The sequence below is a fragment of the Pristiophorus japonicus genome, chromosome 8, assembly GCF_044704955.1.
Source record: "Pristiophorus japonicus isolate sPriJap1 chromosome 8, sPriJap1.hap1, whole genome shotgun sequence".
NCBI lineage: Eukaryota > Metazoa > Chordata > Chondrichthyes > Pristiophoridae > Pristiophorus > Pristiophorus japonicus.
The window spans coordinates 175,004,586-175,019,993 of record NC_091984.1 but is presented as its reverse complement, the minus strand read 5'-3'; the positions used below and the strand labels follow the sequence as shown (position 1 = coordinate 175,019,993).

Below are 15,408 nucleotides of genomic sequence, written 5' to 3'. Positions count from 1 at the left end.
ATTGTGCCCTTGGCCGTAAGCATCAGTCTGAGCATTGAAAGGCCTCGGTCCACCAAGGCATCGACTCTGGCAACTTTCACATGCTAATACCTGACTTGTTTGGCTCTGGTGCCTTTTATACTGGCAAAATGTGTTAATGTCGGAAGTAAACATTGCAAGTAATTCCCTGCCTGAGGAACGGAGCAGATTTGAGCAGCCTTTGTGTGGAAGAAATCTCATTCTTTGACAGTGGTGCCCTTTTTCTGAGAACCACCACTGTCTGCAGTGGGATTGAAAGCCACAGTACGAGAAAGCAACGTGGAATTCAGCAACGCGGGAGGATAAAAATGTCATGCTTTGAGTCTGCTGCTTTTTAGTGTGGGAATGGGTTGAAAGGAGAAGTCTGATTTTAAACCCTATCCCCGAGAACAGGGTTAGAATGTGATAAGTTTAGAGAGCAAAACAAGTTGGTCTGTGGGCGGTGCGGTGCCTTTCGCTTATTGGCAAACGCCAATAGCGTTGAGGAGCTTGAGGTGACCACTTGCAAATTTAAAGCCAGTTGAGCAGGCTTTTTGACGCTGGCTGGCATTTGTCTGGATAAAAAGTTAATGTCAGAAGTGGGATTCGAACCCACGCCCCTAGAAAGGGACCAGAATACACCAACCTTTGGTAAGGTAAGGATTAACAGTCCTTGAGTCTGGCGCCTTAGACCACTCGGCCATCCTGACAATGGTCGTGCAGCAGCTGCAGGAAAATGTGCTGCAAATTCTGCACACTTACTGAGCAGCCTCACAATTCTTCCTCCTGTGCAAACACACAACGCACACATTCTTACGACAGGACTTAACAGGCAGCGCCAGTCATTAAGTTCATCATCCCTGCAATGCAACCAACATTCAAACACAGGTATTTCTCGCAACAGCTCGCATTTTGTCAGCTATCGGGTAACATTTTCTGTATTGTATTTCGAAAGCGCCTTTCATGACCGAACGACGTCCCAAGGCGCTTCACAGCCAATGAAGTATTGTAAAAGTGAAGGCACTGTTGCAATGTGGGGAACGCCGCAGCCAGTTTGCACACAGCAAGATCCCACAAACGGCAATGTGATCATGACCAGATAATCTGGTTTTGTCAGTGACGTTGATGTCGGAATAAATATTGAATGAAGGTTGTAACTGCTTCGTTCCAACGTGCACCTAATTACTGGTGTTGCCCTGTGGACCTGTATGCTGCAAAATCATTTCTCGAGAGTTTACCGTCTGCCACTTCAATGGCCTTGATTATTATCTTGCCCAAAGCAAAGTCACATTTCACTCACCGGTCACTAGTTCCAGAACGGAAACTGCTGCCAGTGGTAGCGTGGCCGAGCGGTCTAAGGCGCTGGATTAAGGCTCCAGTCTCTTCGGAGGCGTGGGTTCGAATCCCACCGCTGCCAGAATTTGTGGCGTGTAATATTTGCGCCCCTTCACCGCGAGCCATGAAGCAGTCGGCTCCCGCTGTGTTGTGATATGACTATTTTGGTGTGGAAAAGAGGTTGAGCTGAGAACGGTGCCTTCAGTTTGTTGGCAAACCGTTGAAGAGTTTGATGTTGCCACTTGTAAATTGAAGGCCAGTTCAACAGGCCTTTTGACGCTGGCTGCATTTGTGTGGGGAAAAATGTCACGTCAGAGGTGGGATTGCAACCCACGCCCCTAGAAAGGGACCGGAATTCGCCGACCTTTGGTCAGTTAAGGATTAACAGTCTTTGAGTCTGGCGCCTCACTCCACTCGGCCTTCCTGACACTATTGTGCCCTTGGCCGTAAGCATCAGTCTGAGCATTGAAAGGCCTCGGTCCACCAAGGCATCGACTCTGGCAACTTTCACATGCTAATACCTGACTTGTTTGGCTCTGGTGCCTTTTATACTGGCAAAATGTGTTAATGTCGGAAGTAAACATTGCAAGTAATTCCCTGCCTGAGGAACGGAGCAGATTTGAGCAGCCTTTGTGTGGAAGAAATCTCATTCTTTGACAGTGGTGCCCTTTTTCTGAGAACCACCACTGTCTGCAGTGGGATTGAAAGCCACAGTACGAGAAAGCAACGTGGAATTCAGCAACGCGGGAGGATAAAAATGTCATGCTTTGAGTCTGCTGCTTTTTAGTGTGGGAATGGGTTGAAAGGAGAAGTCTGATTTTAAACCCTATCCCCGAGAACAGGGTTAGAATGTGATAAGTTTAGAGAGCAAAACAAGTTGGTCTGTGGGCGGTGCGGTGCCTTTCGCTTATTGGCAAACGCCAATAGCGTTGAGGAGCTTGAGGTGACCACTTGCAAATTTAAAGCCAGTTGAGCAGGCTTTTTGACGCTGGCTGGCATTTGTCTGGATAAAAAGTTAATGTCAGAAGTGGGATTCGAACCCACGCCCCTAGAAAGGGACCAGAATACACCAACCTTTGGTAAGGTAAGGATTAACAGTCCTTGAGTCTGGCGCCTTAGACCACTCGGCCATCCTGACAATGGTCGTGCAGCAGCTGCAGGAAAATGTGCTGCAAATTCTGCACACTTACTGAGCAGCCTCACAATTCTTCCTCCTGTGCAAACACACAACGCACACATTCTTACGACAGGACTTAACAGGCAGCGCCAGTCATTAAGTTCATCATCCCTGCAATGCAACCAACATTCAAACACAGGTATTTCTCGCAACAGCTCGCATTTTGTCAGCTATCGGGTAACATTTTCTGTATTGTATTTCGAAAGCGCCTTTCATGACCGAACGACGTCCCAAGGCGCTGCACAGCCAATGAAGTATTGTAAAAGTGAAGGCACTGTTGCAATGTGGGGAACGCCGCAGCCAGTTTGCACACAGCAAGATCCCACAAACGGCAATGTGATCATGACCAGATAATCTGGTTTTGTCAGTGACGTTGATGTCGGAATAAATATTGAATGAAGGTTGTAACTGCTTCGTTCCAACGTGCACCTAATTACTGGTGTTGCCCTGTGGACCTGTATGCTGCAAAATCATTTCTCGAGAGTTTACCGTCTGCCACTTCAATGGCCTTGATTATTATCTTGCCCAAAGCAAAGTCACATTTCACTCACCGGTCACTAGTTCCAGAACGGAAACTGCTGCCAGTGGTAGCGTGGCCGAGCGGTCTAAGGCGCTGGATTAAGGCTCCAGTCTCTTCGGAGGCGTGGGTTCGAATCCCACCGCTGCCAGAATTTGTGGCGTGTAATATTTGCGCCCCTTCACCGCGAGCCATGAAGCAGTCGGCTCCCGCTGTGTTGTGATATGACTATTTTGGTGTGGAAAAGAGGTTGAGCTGAGAACGGTGCCTTCAGTTTGTTGGCAAACCGTTGAAGAGTTTGATGTTGCCACTTGTAAATTGAAGGCCAGTTCAACAGGCCTTTTGACGCTGGCTGCATTTGTGTGGGGAAAAATGTCACGTCAGAGGTGGGATTGCAACCCACGCCCCTAGAAAGGGACCGGAATTCGCCGACCTTTGGTCAGTTAAGGATTAACAGTCTTTGAGTCTGGCGCCTCACTCCACTCGGCCTTCCTGACACTATTGTGCCCTTGGCCGTAAGCATCAGTCTGAGCATTGAAAGGCCTCGGTCCACCAAGGCATCGACTCTGGCAACTTTCACATGCTAATACCTGACTTGTTTGGCTCTGGTGCCTTTTATACTGGCAAAATGTGTTAATGTCGGAAGTAAACATTGCAAGTAATTCCCTGCCTGAGGAACGGAGCAGATTTGAGCAGCCTTTGTGTGGAAGAAATCTCATTCTTTGACAGTGGTGCCCTTTTTCTGAGAACCACCACTGTCTGCAGTGGGATTGAAAGCCACAGTACGAGAAAGCAACGTGGAATTCAGCAACGCGGGAGGATAAAAATGTCATGCTTTGAGTCTGCTGCTTTTTAGTGTGGGAATGGGTTGAAAGGAGAAGTCTGATTTTAAACCCTATCCCCGAGAACAGGGTTAGAATGTGATAAGTTTAGAGAGCAAAACAAGTTGGTCTGTGGGCGGTGCGGTGCCTTTCGCTTATTGGCAAACGCCAATAGCGTTGAGGAGCTTGAGGTGACCACTTGCAAATTTAAAGCCAGTTGAGCAGGCTTTTTGACGCTGGCTGGCATTTGTCTGGATAAAAAGTTAATGTCAGAAGTGGGATTCGAACCCACGCCCCTAGAAAGGGACCAGAATACACCAACCTTTGGTAAGGTAAGGATTAACAGTCCTTGAGTCTGGCGCCTTAGACCACTCGGCCATCCTGACAATGGTCGTGCAGCAGCTGCAGGAAAATGTGCTGCAAATTCTGCACACTTACTGAGCAGCCTCACAATTCTTCCTCCTGTGCAAACACACAACGCACACATTCTTACGACAGGACTTAACAGGCAGCGCCAGTCATTAAGTTCATCATCCCTGCAATGCAACCAACATTCAAACACAGGTATTTCTCGCAACAGCTCGCATTTTGTCAGCTATCGGGTAACATTTTCTGTATTGTATTTCGAAAGCGCCTTTCATGACCGAACGACGTCCCAAGGCGCTTCACAGCCAATGAAGTATTGTAAAAGTGAAGGCACTGTTGCAATGTGGGGAACGCCGCAGCCAGTTTGCACACAGCAAGATCCCACAAACGGCAATGTGATCATGACCAGATAATCTGGTTTTGTCAGTGACGTTGATGTCGGAATAAATATTGAATGAAGGTTGTAACTGCTTCGTTCCAACGTGCACCTAATTACTGGTGTTGCCCTGTGGACCTGTATGCTGCAAAATCATTTCTCGAGAGTTTACCGTCTGCCACTTCAATGGCCTTGATTATTATCTTGCCCAAAGCAAAGTCACATTTCACTCACCGGTCACTAGTTCCAGAACGGAAACTGCTGCCAGTGGTAGCGTGGCCGAGCGGTCTAAGGCGCTGGATTAAGGCTCCAGTCTCTTCGGAGGCGTGGGTTCGAATCCCACCGCTGCCAGAATTTGTGGCGTGTAATATTTGCGCCCCTTCACCGCGAGCCATGAAGCAGTCGGCTCCCGCTGTGTTGTGATATGACTATTTTGGTGTGGAAAAGAGGTTGAGCTGAGAACGGTGCCTTCAGTTTGTTGGCAAACCGTTGAAGAGTTTGATGTTGCCACTTGTAAATTGAAGGCCAGTTCAACAGGCCTTTTGACGCTGGCTGCATTTGTGTGGGGAAAAATGTCACGTCAGAGGTGGGATTGCAACCCACGCCCCTAGAAAGGGACCGGAATTCGCCGACCTTTGGTCAGTTAAGGATTAACAGTCTTTGAGTCTGGCGCCTCACTCCACTCGGCCTTCCTGACACTATTGTGCCCTTGGCCGTAAGCATCAGTCTGAGCATTGAAAGGCCTCGGTCCACCAAGGCATCGACTCTGGCAACTTTCACATGCTAATACCTGACTTGTTTGGCTCTGGTGCCTTTTATACTGGCAAAATGTGTTAATGTCGGAAGTAAACATTGCAAGTAATTCCCTGCCTGAGGAACGGAGCAGATTTGAGCAGCCTTTGTGTGGAAGAAATCTCATTCTTTGACAGTGGTGCCCTTTTTCTGAGAACCACCACTGTCTGCAGTGGGATTGAAAGCCACAGTACGAGAAAGCAACGTGGAATTCAGCAACGCGGGAGGATAAAAATGTCATGCTTTGAGTCTGCTGCTTTTTAGTGTGGGAATGGGTTGAAAGGAGAAGTCTGATTTTAAACCCTATCCCCGAGAACAGGGTTAGAATGTGATAAGTTTAGAGAGCAAAACAAGTTGGTCTGTGGGCGGTGCGGTGCCTTTCGCTTATTGGCAAACGCCAATAGCGTTGAGGAGCTTGAGGTGACCACTTGCAAATTTAAAGCCAGTTGAGCAGGCTTTTTGACGCTGGCTGGCATTTGTCTGGATAAAAAGTTAATGTCAGAAGTGGGATTCGAACCCACGCCCCTAGAAAGGGACCAGAATACACCAACCTTTGGTAAGGTAAGGATTAACAGTCCTTGAGTCTGGCGCCTTAGACCACTCGGCCATCCTGACAATGGTCGTGCAGCAGCTGCAGGAAAATGTGCTGCAAATTCTGCACACTTACTGAGCAGCCTCACAATTCTTCCTCCTGTGCAAACACACAACGCACACATTCTTACGACAGGACTTAACAGGCAGCGCCAGTCATTAAGTTCATCATCCCTGCAATGCAACCAACATTCAAACACAGGTATTTCTCGCAACAGCTCGCATTTTGTCAGCTATCGGGTAACATTTTCTGTATTGTATTTCGAAAGCGCCTTTCATGACCGAACGACGTCCCAAGGCGCTTCACAGCCAATGAAGTATTGTAAAAGTGAAGGCACTGTTGCAATGTGGGGAACGCCGCAGCCAGTTTGCACACAGCAAGATCCCACAAACGGCAATGTGATCATGACCAGATAATCTGGTTTTGTCAGTGACGTTGATGTCGGAATAAATATTGAATGAAGGTTGTAACTGCTTCGTTCCAACGTGCACCTAATTACTGGTGTTGCCCTGTGGACCTGTATGCTGCAAAATCATTTCTCGAGAGTTTACCGTCTGCCACTTCAATGGCCTTGATTATTATCTTGCCCAAAGCAAAGTCACATTTCACTCACCGGTCACTAGTTCCAGAACGGAAACTGCTGCCAGTGGTAGCGTGGCCGAGCGGTCTAAGGCGCTGGATTAAGGCTCCAGTCTCTTCGGAGGCGTGGGTTCGAATCCCACCGCTGCCAGAATTTGTGGCGTGTAATATTTGCGCCCCTTCACCGCGAGCCATGAAGCAGTCGGCTCCCGCTGTGTTGTGATATGACTATTTTGGTGTGGAAAAGAGGTTGAGCTGAGAACGGTGCCTTCAGTTTGTTGGCAAACCGTTGAAGAGTTTGATGTTGCCACTTGTAAATTGAAGGCCAGTTCAACAGGCCTTTTGACGCTGGCTGCATTTGTGTGGGGAAAAATGTCACGTCAGAGGTGGGATTGCAACCCACGCCCCTAGAAAGGGACCGGAATTCGCCGACCTTTGGTCAGTTAAGGATTAACAGTCTTTGAGTCTGGCGCCTCACTCCACTCGGCCTTCCTGACACTATTGTGCCCTTGGCCGTAAGCATCAGTCTGAGCATTGAAAGGCCTCGGTCCACCAAGGCATCGACTCTGGCAACTTTCACATGCTAATACCTGACTTGTTTGGCTCTGGTGCCTTTTATACTGGCAAAATGTGTTAATGTCGGAAGTAAACATTGCAAGTAATTCCCTGCCTGAGGAACGGAGCAGATTTGAGCAGCCTTTGTGTGGAAGAAATCTCATTCTTTGACAGTGGTGCCCTTTTTCTGAGAACCACCACTGTCTGCAGTGGGATTGAAAGCCACAGTACGAGAAAGCAACGTGGAATTCAGCAACGCGGGAGGATAAAAATGTCATGCTTTGAGTCTGCTGCTTTTTAGTGTGGGAATGGGTTGAAAGGAGAAGTCTGATTTTAAACCCTATCCCCGAGAACAGGGTTAGAATGTGATAAGTTTAGAGAGCAAAACAAGTTGGTCTGTGGGCGGTGCGGTGCCTTTCGCTTATTGGCAAACGCCAATAGCGTTGAGGAGCTTGAGGTGACCACTTGCAAATTTAAAGCCAGTTGAGCAGGCTTTTTGACGCTGGCTGGCATTTGTCTGGATAAAAAGTTAATGTCAGAAGTGGGATTCGAACCCACGCCCCTAGAAAGGGACCAGAATACACCAACCTTTGGTAAGGTAAGGATTAACAGTCCTTGAGTCTGGCGCCTTAGACCACTCGGCCATCCTGACAATGGTCGTGCAGCAGCTGCAGGAAAATGTGCTGCAAATTCTGCACACTTACTGAGCAGCCTCACAATTCTTCCTCCTGTGCAAACACACAACGCACACATTCTTACGACAGGACTTAACAGGCAGCGCCAGTCATTAAGTTCATCATCCCTGCAATGCAACCAACATTCAAACACAGGTATTTCTCGCAACAGCTCGCATTTTGTCAGCTATCGGGTAACATTTTCTGTATTGTATTTCGAAAGCGCCTTTCATGACCGAACGACGTCCCAAGGCGCTTCACAGCCAATGAAGTATTGTAAAAGTGAAGGCACTGTTGCAATGTGGGGAACGCCGCAGCCAGTTTGCACACAGCAAGATCCCACAAACGGCAATGTGATCATGACCAGATAATCTGGTTTTGTCAGTGACGTTGATGTCGGAATAAATATTGAATGAAGGTTGTAACTGCTTCGTTCCAACGTGCACCTAATTACTGGTGTTGCCCTGTGGACCTGTATGCTGCAAAATCATTTCTCGAGAGTTTACCGTCTGCCACTTCAATGGCCTTGATTATTATCTTGCCCAAAGCAAAGTCACATTTCACTCACCGGTCACTAGTTCCAGAACGGAAACTGCTGCCAGTGGTAGCGTGGCCGAGCGGTCTAAGGCGCTGGATTAAGGCTCCAGTCTCTTCGGAGGCGTGGGTTCGAATCCCACCGCTGCCAGAATTTGTGGCGTGTAATATTTGCGCCCCTTCACCGCGAGCCATGAAGCAGTCGGCTCCCGCTGTGTTGTGATATGACTATTTTGGTGTGGAAAAGAGGTTGAGCTGAGAACGGTGCCTTCAGTTTGTTGGCAAACCGTTGAAGAGTTTGATGTTGCCACTTGTAAATTGAAGGCCAGTTCAACAGGCCTTTTGACGCTGGCTGCATTTGTGTGGGGAAAAATGTCACGTCAGAGGTGGGATTGCAACCCACGCCCCTAGAAAGGGACCGGAATTCGCCGACCTTTGGTCAGTTAAGGATTAACAGTCTTTGAGTCTGGCGCCTCACTCCACTCGGCCTTCCTGACACTATTGTGCCCTTGGCCGTAAGCATCAGTCTGAGCATTGAAAGGCCTCGGTCCACCAAGGCATCGACTCTGGCAACTTTCACATGCTAATACCTGACTTGTTTGGCTCTGGTGCCTTTTATACTGGCAAAATGTGTTAATGTCGGAAGTAAACATTGCAAGTAATTCCCTGCCTGAGGAACGGAGCAGATTTGAGCAGCCTTTGTGTGGAAGAAATCTCATTCTTTGACAGTGGTGCCCTTTTTCTGAGAACCACCACTGTCTGCAGTGGGATTGAAAGCCACAGTACGAGAAAGCAACGTGGAATTCAGCAACGCGGGAGGATAAAAATGTCATGCTTTGAGTCTGCTGCTTTTTAGTGTGGGAATGGGTTGAAAGGAGAAGTCTGATTTTAAACCCTATCCCCGAGAACAGGGTTAGAATGTGATAAGTTTAGAGAGCAAAACAAGTTGGTCTGTGGGCGGTGCGGTGCCTTTCGCTTATTGGCAAACGCCAATAGCGTTGAGGAGCTTGAGGTGACCACTTGCAAATTTAAAGCCAGTTGAGCAGGCTTTTTGACGCTGGCTGGCATTTGTCTGGATAAAAAGTTAATGTCAGAAGTGGGATTCGAACCCACGCCCCTAGAAAGGGACCAGAATACACCAACCTTTGGTAAGGTAAGGATTAACAGTCCTTGAGTCTGGCGCCTTAGACCACTCGGCCATCCTGACAATGGTCGTGCAGCAGCTGCAGGAAAATGTGCTGCAAATTCTGCACACTTACTGAGCAGCCTCACAATTCTTCCTCCTGTGCAAACACACAACGCACACATTCTTACGACAGGACTTAACAGGCAGCGCCAGTCATTAAGTTCATCATCCCTGCAATGCAACCAACATTCAAACACAGGTATTTCTCGCAACAGCTCGCATTTTGTCAGCTATCGGGTAACATTTTCTGTATTGTATTTCGAAAGCGCCTTTCATGACCGAACGACGTCCCAAGGCGCTGCACAGCCAATGAAGTATTGTAAAAGTGAAGGCACTGTTGCAATGTGGGGAACGCCGCAGCCAGTTTGCACACAGCAAGATCCCACAAACGGCAATGTGATCATGACCAGATAATCTGGTTTTGTCAGTGACGTTGATGTCGGAATAAATATTGAATGAAGGTTGTAACTGCTTCGTTCCAACGTGCACCTAATTACTGGTGTTGCCCTGTGGACCTGTATGCTGCAAAATCATTTCTCGAGAGTTTACCGTCTGCCACTTCAATGGCCTTGATTATTATCTTGCCCAAAGCAAAGTCACATTTCACTCACCGGTCACTAGTTCCAGAACGGAAACTGCTGCCAGTGGTAGCGTGGCCGAGCGGTCTAAGGCGCTGGATTAAGGCTCCAGTCTCTTCGGAGGCGTGGGTTCGAATCCCACCGCTGCCAGAATTTGTGGCGTGTAATATTTGCGCCCCTTCACCGCGAGCCATGAAGCAGTCGGCTCCCGCTGTGTTGTGATATGACTATTTTGGTGTGGAAAAGAGGTTGAGCTGAGAACGGTGCCTTCAGTTTGTTGGCAAACCGTTGAAGAGTTTGATGTTGCCACTTGTAAATTGAAGGCCAGTTCAACAGGCCTTTTGACGCTGGCTGCATTTGTGTGGGGAAAAATGTCACGTCAGAGGTGGGATTGCAACCCACGCCCCTAGAAAGGGACCGGAATTCGCCGACCTTTGGTCAGTTAAGGATTAACAGTCTTTGAGTCTGGCGCCTCACTCCACTCGGCCTTCCTGACACTATTGTGCCCTTGGCCGTAAGCATCAGTCTGAGCATTGAAAGGCCTCGGTCCACCAAGGCATCGACTCTGGCAACTTTCACATGCTAATACCTGACTTGTTTGGCTCTGGTGCCTTTTATACTGGCAAAATGTGTTAATGTCGGAAGTAACATTGCAAGTAATTCCCTGCCTGAGGAACGGAGCAGATTTGAGCAGCCTTTGTGTGGAAGAAATCTCATTCTTTGACAGTGGTGCCCTTTTTCTGAGAACCACCACTGTCTGCAGTGGGATTGAAAGCCACAGTACGAGAAAGCAACGTGGAATTCAGCAACGCGGGAGGATAAAAATGTCATGCTTTGAGTCTGCTGCTTTTTAGTGTGGGAATGGGTTGAAAGGAGAAGTCTGATTTTAAACACTATCCCCGAGAACAGGGTTAGAATGTGATAAGTTTAGAGAGCAAAACAAGTTGGTCTGTGGGCGGTGCGGTGCCTTTCGCTTATTGGCAAACGCCAATAGCGTTGAGGAGCTTGAGGTGACCACTTGCAAATTTAAAGCCAGTTGAGCAGGCTTTTTGACGCTGGCTGGCATTTGTCTGGATAAAAAGTTAATGTCAGAAGTGGGATTCGAACCCACGCCCCTAGAAAGGGACCAGAATACACCAACCTTTGGTAAGGTAAGGATTAACAGTCCTTGAGTCTGGCGCCTTAGACCACTCGGCCATCCTGACAATGGTCGTGCAGCAGCTGCAGGAAAATGTGCTGCAAATTCTGCACACTTACTGAGCAGCCTCACAATTCTTCCTCCTGTGCAAACACACAACGCACACATTCTTACGACAGGACTTAACAGGCAGCGCCAGTCATTAAGTTCATCATCCCTGCAATGCAACCAACATTCAAACACAGGTATTTCTCGCAACAGCTCGCATTTTGTCAGCTATCGGGTAACATTTTCTGTATTGTATTTCGAAAGCGCCTTTCATGACCGAACGACGTCCCAAGGCGCTTCACAGCCAATGAAGTATTGTAAAAGTGAAGGCACTGTTGCAATGTGGGGAACGCCGCAGCCAGTTTGCACACAGCAAGATCCCACAAACGGCAATGTGATCATGACCAGATAATCTGGTTTTGTCAGTGACGTTGATGTCGGAATAAATATTGAATGAAGGTTGTAACTGCTTCGTTCCAACGTGCACCTAATTACTGGTGTTGCCCTGTGGACCTGTATGCTGCAAAATCATTTCTCGAGAGTTTACCGTCTGCCACTTCAATGGCCTTGATTATTATCTTGCCCAAAGCAAAGTCACATTTCACTCACCGGTCACTAGTTCCAGAACGGAAACTGCTGCCAGTGGTAGCGTGGCCGAGCGGTCTAAGGCGCTGGATTAAGGCTCCAGTCTCTTCGGAGGCGTGGGTTCGAATCCCACCGCTGCCAGAGTTTGTGGCGTGTAATATTTGCGCCCCTTCACCGCGAGCCATGAAGCAGTCGGCTCCCGCTGTGTTGTGATATGACTATTTTGGTGTGGAAAAGAGGTTGAGCTGAGAACGGTGCCTTCAGTTTGTTGGCAAACCGTTGAAGAGTTTGATGTTGCCACTTGTAAATTGAAGGCCAGTTCAACAGGCCTTTTGACGCTGGCTGCATTTGTGTGGGGAAAAATGTCACGTCAGAGGTGGGATTGCAACCCACGCCCCTAGAAAGGGACCGGAATTCGCCGACCTTTGGTCAGTTAAGGATTAACAGTCTTTGAGTCTGGCGCCTCACTCCACTCGGCCTTCCTGACACTATTGTGCCCTTGGCCGTAAGCATCAGTCTGAGCATTGAAAGGCCTCGGTCCACCAAGGCATCGACTCTGGCAACTTTCACATGCTAATACCTGACTTGTTTGGCTCTGGTGCCTTTTATACTGGCAAAATGTGTTAATGTCGGAAGTAACATTGCAAGTAATTCCCTGCCTGAGGAACGGAGCAGATTTGAGCAGCCTTTGTGTGGAAGAAATCTCATTCTTTGACAGTGGTGCCCTTTTTCTGAGAACCACCACTGTCTGCAGTGGGATTGAAAGCCACAGTACGAGAAAGCAACGTGGAATTCAGCAACGCGGGAGGATAAAAATGTCATGCTTTGAGTCTGCTGCTTTTTAGTGTGGGAATGGGTTGAAAGGAGAAGTCTGATTTTAAACCCTATCCCCGAGAACAGGGTTAGAATGTGATAAGTTTAGAGAGCAAAACAAGTTGGTCTGTGGGCGGTGCGGTGCCTTTCGCTTATTGGCAAACGCCAATAGCGTTGAGGAGCTTGAGGTGACCACTTGCAAATTTAAAGCCAGTTGAGCAGGCTTTTTGACGCTGGCTGGCATTTGTCTGGATAAAAAGTTAATGTCAGAAGTGGGATTCGAACCCACGCCCCTAGAAAGGGACCAGAATACACCAACCTTTGGTAAGGTAAGGATTAACAGTCCTTGAGTCTGGCGCCTTAGACCACTCGGCCATCCTGACAATGGTCGTGCAGCAGCTGCAGGAAAATGTGCTGCAAATTCTGCACACTTACTGAGCAGCCTCACAATTCTTCCTCCTGTGCAAACACACAACGCACACATTCTTACGACAGGACTTAACAGGCAGCGCCAGTCATTAAGTTCATCATCCCTGCAATGCAACCAACATTCAAACACAGGTATTTCTCGCAACAGCTCGCATTTTGTCAGCTATCGGGTAACATTTTCTGTATTGTATTTCGAAAGCGCCTTTCATGACCGAACGACGTCCCAAGGCGCTTCACAGCCAATGAAGTATTGTAAAAGTGAAGGCACTGTTGCAATGTGGGGAACGCCGCAGCCAGTTTGCACACAGCAAGATCCCACAAACGGCAATGTGATCATGACCAGATAATCTGGTTTTGTCAGTGACGTTGATGTCGGAATAAATATTGAATGAAGGTTGTAACTGCTTCGTTCCAACGTGCACCTAATTACTGGTGTTGCCCTGTGGACCTGTATGCTGCAAAATCATTTCTCGAGAGTTTACCGTCTGCCACTTCAATGGCCTTGATTATTATCTTGCCCAAAGCAAAGTCACATTTCACTCACCGGTCACTAGTTCCAGAACGGAAACTGCTGCCAGTGGTAGCGTGGCCGAGCGGTCTAAGGCGCTGGATTAAGGCTCCAGTCTCTTCGGAGGCGTGGGTTCGAATCCCACCGCTGCCAGAATTTGTGGCGTGTAATATTTGCGCCCCTTCACCGCGAGCCATGAAGCAGTCGGCTCCCGCTGTGTTGTGATATGACTATTTTGGTGTGGAAAAGAGGTTGAGCTGAGAACGGTGCCTTCAGTTTGTTGGCAAACCGTTGAAGAGTTTGATGTTGCCACTTGTAAATTGAAGGCCAGTTCAACAGGCCTTTTGACGCTGGCTGCATTTGTGTGGGGAAAAATGTCACGTCAGAGGTGGGATTGCAACCCACGCCCCTAGAAAGGGACCGGAATTCGCCGACCTTTGGTCAGTTAAGGATTAACAGTCTTTGAGTCTGGCGCCTCACTCCACTCGGCCTTCCTGACACTATTGTGCCCTTGGCCGTAAGCATCAGTCTGAGCATTGAAAGGCCTCGGTCCACCAAGGCATCGACTCTGGCAACTTTCACATGCTAATACCTGACTTGTTTGGCTCTGGTGCCTTTTATACTGGCAAAATGTGTTAATGTCGGAAGTAAACATTGCAAGTAATTCCCTGCCTGAGGAACGGAGCAGATTTGAGCAGCCTTTGTGTGGAAGAAATCTCATTCTTTGACAGTGGTGCCCTTTTTCTGAGAACCACCACTGTCTGCAGTGGGATTGAAAGCCACAGTACGAGAAAGCAACGTGGAATTCAGCAACGCGGGAGGATAAAAATGTCATGCTTTGAGTCTGCTGCTTTTTAGTGTGGGAATGGGTTGAAAGGAGAAGTCTGATTTTAAACCCTATCCCCGAGAACAGGGTTAGAATGTGATAAGTTTAGAGAGCAAAACAAGTTGGTCTGTGGGCGGTGCGGTGCCTTTCGCTTATTGGCAAACGCCAATAGCGTTGAGGAGCTTGAGGTGACCACTTGCAAATTTAAAGCCAGTTGAGCAGGCTTTTTGACGCTGGCTGGCATTTGTCTGGATAAAAAGTTAATGTCAGAAGTGGGATTCGAACCCACGCCCCTAGAAAGGGACCAGAATACACCAACCTTTGGTAAGGTAAGGATTAACAGTCCTTGAGTCTGGCGCCTTAGACCACTCGGCCATCCTGACAATGGTCGTGCAGCAGCTGCAGGAAAATGTGCTGCAAATTCTGCACACTTACTGAGCAGCCTCACAATTCTTCCTCCTGTGCAAACACACAACGCACACATTCTTACGACAGGACTTAACAGGCAGCGCCAGTCATTAAGTTCATCATCCCTGCAATGCAACCAACATTCAAACACAGGTATTTCTCGCAACAGCTCGCATTTTGTCAGCTATCGGGTAACATTTTCTGTATTGTATTTCGAAAGCGCCTTTCATGACCGAACGACGTCCCAAGGCGCTTCACAGCCAATGAAGTATTGTAAAAGTGAAGGCACTGTTGCAATGTGGGGAACGCCGCAGCCAGTTTGCACACAGCAAGATCCCACAAACGGCAATGTGATCATGACCAGATAATCTGGTTTTGTCAGTGACGTTGATGTCGGAATAAATATTGAATGAAGGTTGTAACTGCTTCGTTCCAACGTGCACCTAATTACTGGTGTTGCCCTGTGGACCTGTATGCTGCAAAATCATTTCTCGAGAGTTTACCGTCTGCCACTTCAATGGCCTTGATTATTATCTTGCCCAAAGCAAAGTCACATTTCACTCACCGGTCACTA

At 48.1% G+C, this 15,408-nt stretch overlaps 17 non-coding genes across 17 annotated transcripts; 8 read left to right on the top strand and 9 right to left on the bottom strand.

Annotated features, from left to right (window-relative positions):
- Window positions 1-588: 588 nt before the first annotated feature.
- trnal-caa (transfer RNA leucine (anticodon CAA)) lies at window positions 589-707 on the bottom strand. Its single transcript has 2 exons — window positions 670-707; window positions 589-634 (listed from the first exon to the last, which is right to left on the bottom strand). It is a non-coding gene; the product is annotated as a tRNA-Leu (tRNA).
- A 625-nt stretch (window positions 708-1,332) lies between these two features.
- On the top strand, window positions 1,333-1,414 carry trnal-aag (transfer RNA leucine (anticodon AAG)). Its single transcript has one exon. It is a non-coding gene; the product is annotated as a tRNA-Leu (tRNA).
- A 937-nt stretch (window positions 1,415-2,351) lies between these two features.
- trnal-caa (transfer RNA leucine (anticodon CAA)) lies at window positions 2,352-2,470 on the bottom strand. The gene is made up of 2 exons: window positions 2,433-2,470; window positions 2,352-2,397 (listed from the first exon to the last, which is right to left on the bottom strand). It is a non-coding gene; the product is annotated as a tRNA-Leu (tRNA).
- A 625-nt stretch (window positions 2,471-3,095) lies between these two features.
- Window positions 3,096-3,177, top strand: trnal-aag (transfer RNA leucine (anticodon AAG)). Its single transcript has one exon. It is a non-coding gene; the product is annotated as a tRNA-Leu (tRNA).
- Window positions 3,178-4,114: 937 nt separating this feature from the next.
- On the bottom strand, window positions 4,115-4,233 carry trnal-caa (transfer RNA leucine (anticodon CAA)). The gene is made up of 2 exons: window positions 4,196-4,233; window positions 4,115-4,160 (listed from the first exon to the last, which is right to left on the bottom strand). It is a non-coding gene; the product is annotated as a tRNA-Leu (tRNA).
- Window positions 4,234-4,858: 625 nt separating this feature from the next.
- On the top strand, window positions 4,859-4,940 carry trnal-aag (transfer RNA leucine (anticodon AAG)). The gene has a single exon. It is a non-coding gene; the product is annotated as a tRNA-Leu (tRNA).
- Window positions 4,941-5,877: 937 nt separating this feature from the next.
- On the bottom strand, window positions 5,878-5,996 carry trnal-caa (transfer RNA leucine (anticodon CAA)). Its single transcript has 2 exons — window positions 5,959-5,996; window positions 5,878-5,923 (listed from the first exon to the last, which is right to left on the bottom strand). It is a non-coding gene; the product is annotated as a tRNA-Leu (tRNA).
- A 625-nt stretch (window positions 5,997-6,621) lies between these two features.
- On the top strand, window positions 6,622-6,703 carry trnal-aag (transfer RNA leucine (anticodon AAG)). Its single transcript has one exon. It is a non-coding gene; the product is annotated as a tRNA-Leu (tRNA).
- A 937-nt stretch (window positions 6,704-7,640) lies between these two features.
- trnal-caa (transfer RNA leucine (anticodon CAA)) lies at window positions 7,641-7,759 on the bottom strand. Its single transcript has 2 exons — window positions 7,722-7,759; window positions 7,641-7,686 (listed from the first exon to the last, which is right to left on the bottom strand). It is a non-coding gene; the product is annotated as a tRNA-Leu (tRNA).
- A 625-nt stretch (window positions 7,760-8,384) lies between these two features.
- On the top strand, window positions 8,385-8,466 carry trnal-aag (transfer RNA leucine (anticodon AAG)). Its single transcript has one exon. It is a non-coding gene; the product is annotated as a tRNA-Leu (tRNA).
- A 937-nt stretch (window positions 8,467-9,403) lies between these two features.
- On the bottom strand, window positions 9,404-9,522 carry trnal-caa (transfer RNA leucine (anticodon CAA)). The gene is made up of 2 exons: window positions 9,485-9,522; window positions 9,404-9,449 (listed from the first exon to the last, which is right to left on the bottom strand). It is a non-coding gene; the product is annotated as a tRNA-Leu (tRNA).
- Window positions 9,523-10,147: 625 nt separating this feature from the next.
- Window positions 10,148-10,229, top strand: trnal-aag (transfer RNA leucine (anticodon AAG)). Its single transcript has one exon. It is a non-coding gene; the product is annotated as a tRNA-Leu (tRNA).
- Window positions 10,230-11,165: 936 nt separating this feature from the next.
- trnal-caa (transfer RNA leucine (anticodon CAA)) lies at window positions 11,166-11,284 on the bottom strand. The gene is made up of 2 exons: window positions 11,247-11,284; window positions 11,166-11,211 (listed from the first exon to the last, which is right to left on the bottom strand). It is a non-coding gene; the product is annotated as a tRNA-Leu (tRNA).
- Window positions 11,285-11,909: 625 nt separating this feature from the next.
- Window positions 11,910-11,991, top strand: trnal-aag (transfer RNA leucine (anticodon AAG)). Its single transcript has one exon. It is a non-coding gene; the product is annotated as a tRNA-Leu (tRNA).
- Window positions 11,992-12,927: 936 nt separating this feature from the next.
- trnal-caa (transfer RNA leucine (anticodon CAA)) lies at window positions 12,928-13,046 on the bottom strand. The gene is made up of 2 exons: window positions 13,009-13,046; window positions 12,928-12,973 (listed from the first exon to the last, which is right to left on the bottom strand). It is a non-coding gene; the product is annotated as a tRNA-Leu (tRNA).
- Window positions 13,047-13,671: 625 nt separating this feature from the next.
- On the top strand, window positions 13,672-13,753 carry trnal-aag (transfer RNA leucine (anticodon AAG)). The gene has a single exon. It is a non-coding gene; the product is annotated as a tRNA-Leu (tRNA).
- A 937-nt stretch (window positions 13,754-14,690) lies between these two features.
- trnal-caa (transfer RNA leucine (anticodon CAA)) lies at window positions 14,691-14,809 on the bottom strand. Its single transcript has 2 exons — window positions 14,772-14,809; window positions 14,691-14,736 (listed from the first exon to the last, which is right to left on the bottom strand). It is a non-coding gene; the product is annotated as a tRNA-Leu (tRNA).
- Between the last annotated feature and the right edge of the window lie 599 nt (window positions 14,810-15,408).